The sequence below is a fragment of the Hipposideros armiger genome, unplaced genomic scaffold (assembly GCF_001890085.2).
Source record: "Hipposideros armiger isolate ML-2016 unplaced genomic scaffold, ASM189008v1 scaffold_44, whole genome shotgun sequence".
Classification (NCBI taxonomy): domain Eukaryota; kingdom Metazoa; phylum Chordata; class Mammalia; order Chiroptera; family Hipposideridae; genus Hipposideros; species Hipposideros armiger.
In genome coordinates this window covers 436926-444956 of record NW_017731394.1, presented here as the reverse complement: position 1 = coordinate 444956, position 8031 = coordinate 436926, and positions in this window count along the sequence as shown.

Here is an 8031-nt window from a genome sequence, read left to right as displayed (position 1 = left end):
ATTTTATAAACTTTCTCTAAGTTTGAAAATATTGTAAAATATAAAAAGCTTTAAAACAAGAACTTTTGTCCATCAGAAAAAAATACCCTGAAGAGAATAAAAAATAAAGCTTGAAACTGAAAATGTATTTACAACACATATAAGTGACAATTAGTACCCAGGAACTAGAAAGCACTTTTCCAAATCAGTATGAAAAAGAAAACCCACAAGAAAAATAGGCAAAAGGCTTTAACAGACATTTCGTAGAAAGGGCAGCATAATTGGCCTAAAGAGAAGAAAAGATGCCTAAACTTAGTAGTCATCAGTAGACACAAATTAATGTCATAATAAAATACTATTTTACACTCACCAGAATAGCAAAAATTTACAAATTGGTCAACACCAAGATGGAAAGGTTGGAAAATAATGGAAACTCTCATCCACTGATTATGGGAATTAAAATGATCCAGTCCCTTTGGTAAACACTTCAGCATTATCTAGCTGAACACAGGCATACACTGGAAACTCACAATTCCACTGGAGGTGTTTGCCCTAGAAAAGCTCTTACACGTGTATGCCAACAGATATACACAAGAATGTTCATAGCAGCCCTGTTAGAAAAGCCGGAAACCATCCAAATCCATATCAGCAACAGAATGGATAAATAAATTGTGACATATTCATACATTGGAAAGCCATGCAGCAGTAAAATTGAATAAACCAAAGCTACATGAATCAATTTGGATGAATTGCTAAAACATAATGTTAAAGAGTCAAGTCGCCAGAGAATGCATAATGAGTCATTCCATTACATAAAAACAGGCAAAACTAAATAATATACACATATATCGATGAGAAAGGAAAAAGAACAAGACCTCAAACAAAATGCTCTGCTTCATAAGCTTGGTGGTAAATATATGAGAGTTTGTTTTATCATCACTCTTTAAACTGCGTATACATATATACATTTTTACGTTTGATACGTTTCACCATTTTAAAAAAAAATCTATGAACACATAAAATACTCATGAGGCTTACCCTTAAGGTTGGGAGTTTCTCTTATTCCCGCCTGTGGCACAGTGTTGGTGGGTTAGTCCTGTTATAGCCACTGCACACTTCCCTACTGCGTGCCCCTCAAGCACACGTCTTAACTTTTCCAAGCTGTGAAGTAGACAGCCATACCTACTTCCCAGGACAGTCAATGAGCATTAAATGAAGTAATTGCTATATGAAATGCCTAACACACAGCAGGCTTTCAATAAATGGTAGCTTTTTAGAAAGTGGCAATGCTAATAGAGGGCCCAGAAACTTTCAAACACACTTTCAACTGTTCTTTTCCTAACGATATTGACACGAGCCGACCAGCAGCTCCCTCCGACAGCCCTCCTGGTTTGTGGTATTTTTGTCTGGGGATAAGATGGTTCTTATTTGTGGTGCCACAGATCTTACTAGGCCCTGCATCCTCTGCCCTCCAGGCTCACCAGAAGGATTTCTCTCTCATTAGCATCACTGCAGTTCTACTGAAAGGAGCCCCAATCTATTATTTAGTCTTTTTTTTTTTAAATACACACTGGGTACCTGGAATTGTCTCTCATTAGCAAGAAATAACTGCAATGGTCCTCAGCTCTTAACCTCCAAGAGGGCTTTTCTTTTTTAAAACAATATTTTAAAGTTCCTTCTACACTTGAAAATTAAATTAAATAAATAAACAGCCTGAGATGAGGCCGGAGCCACCTTGGACAGGGAAGTTTCTTTGTTAAATTTGACCCCAGAATACTGGCTTCAGGAAGGCCATGATGAGAGGTCAGTAACTCTTTTTGGTTTTTTTTTACTTTTTAGCTGAGCCATCCTGCCACCTTTTGGCAGCTCAGCGGCAGCTCAGCTCAGGTCGGGAATCGAACCGCTGTTGCTCAGAGCTCAAACTCTTGAGTGAGCTCTTAACAACTGAGCCAGAAGCTCTCTTTACCTGTCTGACTCTCCAACTGTGAGTGAGCCCACAAGACCAGGAGTATATCTCTCTCATTTCTGCATCCCCTCATGCAAGCCTAGTATATAGTAGCTGCTCAATAAAATTTTCCTGAACTGAAAAAAACTGCCTAAGAAAAATGTTTGATGGTCAGTGTCTACACACACATCTAGCCACTGGGGATCAGCAGCAGCTTTTTACATCTTTACATGGTGCCTGGCACCACAAACTAATAAATTGCATAGATTAATTAGTTAATTAACTAAGTAATTAATTGGGAGCTGGGAGTTGCTGATTACTTGCAAATGGAAATCAAACAAGGCACCATGCTGGCTGAAACACACAGTAAATGGACTTCCCTGGACTATGGGTGTAAGGGAGTAAGGGTCCTGGTGCTGATGTCTAGAATGAGGAGAGCCTCTACCTGACTTTGCTACCTGTCTTTGATGGGAATGATGTTCCATCAGTCACTGAAGGGACTTGTAAGTACTTAGAAGTCATTCCTCTACTCCAAGAGCAGCCAGTGTTCATAGATCCCACCCCCTCCTCAATATCAGAAGTCCCTGATGAACCAGGAGCTTGGGGGCTTTCAAGCCTGAGTTCTGTCTGCCTAACTAGACTGAGAGCTCAGCTGAAAAGGACCATCCTTGTTAAGTCTGAATCAATGAGGAACCCCCTTGACTTCTGACTCAGACTGAAAACCACAGTGCTGGGTGGAATGTGCTGATTGGCTTAAGTCTGTCGGGATGCACACCCAAAGCTGGAGAGGGGTCGGCTCCCCCGTGTGTGGGACAGATACATTTCTAAATGAAAATTAGAGTACTGCAACCAAGTTGAAGGGCTGCTAGGCAGCCCCAAAGAGCTAATGTCTGCTACCACCACCAGATGTGTGTCCAAAGATGAATAATTTGGGGTGGCAGACTTGGGGTCATAGTGCTAAATGGAGCTCATCAGACAAGGAGCACAGCCCAGTGGAACTGCAAAACCCAGGGTGGTCACTAACTTGCTACTTGACCCTAAACCAATCACTTTTTCTCTTTGGTCGGCCATTTTCTCCTCTGTAAGAGAAGGGGGCTGGGCTAGGTGGTTGCAAAGCCTCTTCCAGTCCTAACATTGTACAGGGCTCTTATTTCTCATTCCCTCCTGTCACCTGAGCAGGTATGAGAGAATAATTACCAGCCATGGGATTACCTTGGCAGTGGTTCTTTTGAACAACAAATATGAGCTTACTTTTTGTCACTTGTGAAGGGGCTGTTTAATTGGGGTCAAATTCTTTGAGATTTCTTTTGTCTGATTTCTAATAGTGGTGGTATTATCAAGCATAATTTGAAAGTTTAGGAATTTTAAGTGTGTCTCTAGACTTTTCCCAAAATTGAGAAATATGACTTGTTCAAATTTGGTAAACTGGGGAAAATGTCAAATGTAGGAAAAGGCATGAATAAATTGAATGAGCTAACCTGATTTCCTCCAGAACAGAAACTGTGTCTTACTCAGTTTTGTATTTCTAGTACCTACTGCCATGTTTGGCATATAATATGAGCCATCCATTTTGTCAACAGATATTCAATGAGTACCTACTAGGTATTGGGCACCTTGCAAGGGCCTGGAGATGCAATTATGGATGAGACAATGTCCTGACACTCAAGTAGCTCCAGGTCAAACAGGAGACACAGACAGTAAACAGACAAATGTAATAGGCAATGGCTAGGAGAGGAAAAAGGACAGAAATGACAGAGAGCACCCAGCCCAGGCTTGGGGAGTGAAGGAAACCTTTGTGGAGGTGACATCCAAGCAGGACTCTAAAACTTGAATAGGAGTTGCCCAAGCAAGAAGCTCAAAGTGCTGGAACTCCCCTATTGAAGTGTAGCATGGCAAGAGGAGAGATTGGAGAAGGAGTGGGGCGGGGGGAGAGAGAGAGGGGAATCTAGTTTATAAAGGGCCTTGATGTCTTATTAAGGAATTACCTTATGGGCAGTGTGCAGCCAGCTGTAAGTTTTAAGCAGGGAGTAAATACACGTACATTGATTAATAAATGCTGGTGTGTTTTTTCACATGGAAATTTCCTCATCTAAAAATACAGGGGTTGGATTAGATGATCACCAGGATCTCTTCCAGTTGTGACATTCCGTGAATCTCTAAGTTTCCACTCTGATTCGGGTCAAAGTCTCCTGATATTTGCCTCTTCTCACCAGCAACAGAGGTGGCTCAGGGCAGAATAATGGAATCAACAGAGCACGTGGTCTCTGTCTCTCCCCCTCCACTAGATGGATAAAGGCGTTCCATTACAGAGGATGAGAGGCTTCCTTGTGACCAGCCTCGCACCAATCCATCCATCAGCTGATTAACAGTGGCTGAAAGCCACTTATCGGGAGGGCTCCTGCCCTTATCACTGTCACCGGCTGCAAATAAACATCGACTTTATGCCAAGTTTCCATATTTAACCACGTTTAAGTAAGTGCTGATAGTTTCATTACATGACATTTGCACTTCAGAATTTCAAATTAGACACATGCACACAGCTCTTCCACGAAAGCCTGGGTTGTTTGCGGCCTTCTTGCCATTTGTTTTCAAAGAAAGGGAGCTTCAAAGTGAATTCCACAGAACACAAGAGACTCTTGTACTCTAAAATAGTATCGACAAGAAAGAGATCAGAATGATGTACTTATAGTTTTCTTTCGAAAGGTCGATGCCTTATGTAAAAGCTGTAACACATCAATAATGGATGAGATGCATAAATGATATATCAAAGTCAGAAAACAGTCCTCTGAGGAACAGAAAAGTCTTTTTTGTGTGTGAGCTGAATTTCACAATATAAAAGCTTAATACCACACACAAATTTATTACTTGATGATGAAAAAGAATATTGATCTTAGGCCGAGAATGAATTAACAAGCACATATTAATGCCTTAGCAGTTTGGGTGCAAATTCTGGGCCTCTAAGTTAAAAAGAAAAAAAAAATTGGGATAAGTGTATTCATTTGAAAAGAAAATACTTCAATATGATTTTTTTGGTTAAAACATGAGGTGCTCATGTTGTGATAACATGTCCTTTTCAATCCACAATTTTTCTTATATTCCCTTTTTTGTTTTCAATGGCTTGAAAATTTCTTATTTTTAATCCTTTAGCATAGCATCTGGAACATAGTAGATGCTCAATTAATGTGATTTACACAAAGAGCAATTACTTAACGTTTTACTGGGTGCTAACTATGTGCCAAGCCATGTACTAAATATTCTACATGCATTACCCTATTTAATCAACACAAATAGCCTTGATCTGGGTATTATTAATATTCCCATTTTGCAAATAAGGAAACTGAATCCTAGGGAGGTTAAATAATTGGGTAGTGGCTACATGGTTAATAGTACTGGTAAATGGTGGCTCTAGATCAGACTTCAGTTTTATTTGAGCCCAGAGCTTATATGCATAGCCACAATAGGACACTGAATTAACAAACTTGCTGTTTTGGCCCAGTGAATTAATTGAGAGTAGAGTACTAGTGGATGTGAGGGATCAAAGTCATTAAAAATAAAAGGCACTGAGATCTTTCAGAGCTTATCATCATATAAAAAATAGAGAGCTCTGCAACGATCCTCCTCCTCAACAGTCATTTATGCAACACCTACTGTGCGCTACACAAAGTGCTAATCTACACTGTCCTATCCTATGATAGCCATTGGCCACTTGGGCCTAGTTCCATTTCATTAAAATTAACTAAAATTAAAAATTCATTTCCTCAGTTGCACTAGCCACATTCAAGTGCTCAAAAGCCACTTGTGGGCTACTGTGTTGGACAGTGCAGATATGGAAGATCTACAGTATGTCCATCATCATGGAAAGCTCTGTTAAAAGGTGCCATGTGACGTTTCCTGGACACAGATATAAACAGCACACAGAACCTGCCCTCTTGAAGCACACTGTCTAATGAGGAAGAATGGCATGCAAATTAATAGCTATGATCCAGTCGGACAAGCTGGGCAGATAAAAGAGGCTCTCAGCCCAACTTGGTGGGAGATGAAAGGGATACAAGATGGGGAAAGCAGAAAAAGGAAGTTTCACAGAGCGACAGCTGCCTGCTGAGTCTGAAGGGAGAGTGAGCTGTTAGCCAGCGGAAAACAGGGGACCTCAGATAGAGAAGCAGTTTCAGGGAGAGGGAACCAAAGGCTCAAAGTGCAGAGGGAACAGGGAATGGCAGGAAATGGGCAAGTCATTTGGAAATAGGGTCCCATGGAAAAGTGAAGAGAGATGAGGCTGGGGGGCTGCCTGGTATGCCAGGATAATAACTGCCAGTGTCCAGGGTGTGGCAGGATACAGGGACAGCCACCAACAGCAACGCTGCGCTTTAGGCCAAAGAAGACAATGCAAGAAAGCAGTCAGTGATTATTGCCCTCCCTTCAGCTGCTTTATATTACATCTTTCCGTTTTATTTTTTTCAGAGCACATTTCACTATCTGAACTTATTTATGTATATGTTTGTTTGCTAATTTATTATGTGTCTGTCTCCATCAGGATTTAAGCTCCTTGTCAGCAGGAACCTTTCCATTTGTTCAGTTGTATCCCCGTCTCTGGAGTGTGCCTGGCACATAATAGGCCACACTAAATATATACGAAATAAATGAATGAATTCAGCACCTACTGCAATAATTAAAGAAGTCAGTCGAGGTAACAATAATAACAATAATTTCAACAGCAGTCTTGAGTTGTCGGAAAAGTCATGACGTATTTTTTTCTATGTTTTTCGTTGCAAAAATGGGTCATGACTTCTGCGACAACCCAATAATAATGGTAGAAGTAGCAGCTCACATTTAACGAGGACTCATGACAGGCCAGGCCCCAGGCTAAGTACTTTAAATGCAGTACCTTGGGGGTTTCTCACAGCAATCCTATGAGATAGATGTCTCATAAACCCCATATTACAATTGGGAACACTAAGACTACAGGTAAAAAAAACTCACCCTGGTCACAAAGCTAGTAAGTAGGGGGCTAGGGATTGAAAGCAAACCTCAAAAAGTTAATCACTTGAGCTCTTAACCTCCTCACATTTAGGCCTTCTCTTTCTTTACCTTTCCTGGCTCTGCCTCTCAGATGACAAAATCAGCAAAATGAAGTCAGGAAGACAACCAACTTCTGGCTTCCAGGGTCACACAGTTGGGGTCACACCGTCCGTGTGTCAGTGAAGAGTTTCTAGCTCGCCTTCTGATTCTGCATCCACAATGCCTTGCGCTCTTTGCTGACTTCTCCTCAGGTTAGGAGGCATTGCATCTTGAAAAATCTGTCAACCTTAGTATCTTCGTTTGGCTCAAAAACGCTCTCAGAGCAGTGCCTGGCACATGGCTCACTCCATATTTGCTGAATGAATGAACACTCATTCACTAATTTCAATACATCTTTTGGACACGAGGTTCTATAATACCATGCTCTAGGGAGACGTTTCTGACTAAAATTTGTTGGGATGGTCAAGTAAAATTACCAGTGACTATTCTTTAAGTAAAAGTACAAATGACTACTTTCTATTTTAGAGAGGTTTCAACATGTGAATGGATAACAGCAATCCTGGCGAGGGAAATTAGGTTATGCAAATACCTTCAAAGGCCACATGAGAGGAGATATTCATTTGTGGGGATTTATTAGCAATTCTTACCTATTTTCTGTCATATGCCCTATTTTACATTTCTGCTGCATTTAAGTTGAATGCTTCATCCAGACAATCTCCAGCACAAACAGAGCCAAATTAAGGCTAGGGAAGAAGCAGTGTTTTTTTTTAAATAGTAAGCTTAAGTGCCTGAGCAAATTATAGCCCAGCCAGCCAGAGCGGCAATGAGCCATTCTGATTGTAAATAAACATATGCATGGCCTATGGACAGCCACAGTGCATCAGGGACATCTCAGGCAATTCATTAGGGCCTTCAAAAGGTTAAACCAGGGGTGGCCAGTTAGCTCAGGTGGTTAGAGCGCAACGCTCATAACATCAAGGTTGCTGGTTTGTTTCCCACATGGGCCACTGAGCTGTGCCCTCCACAACTAGATTGAAACAACTACTTGACTTGGAGCTGATGGGTCCTGGAAAAACACACTGTTCCCCAAT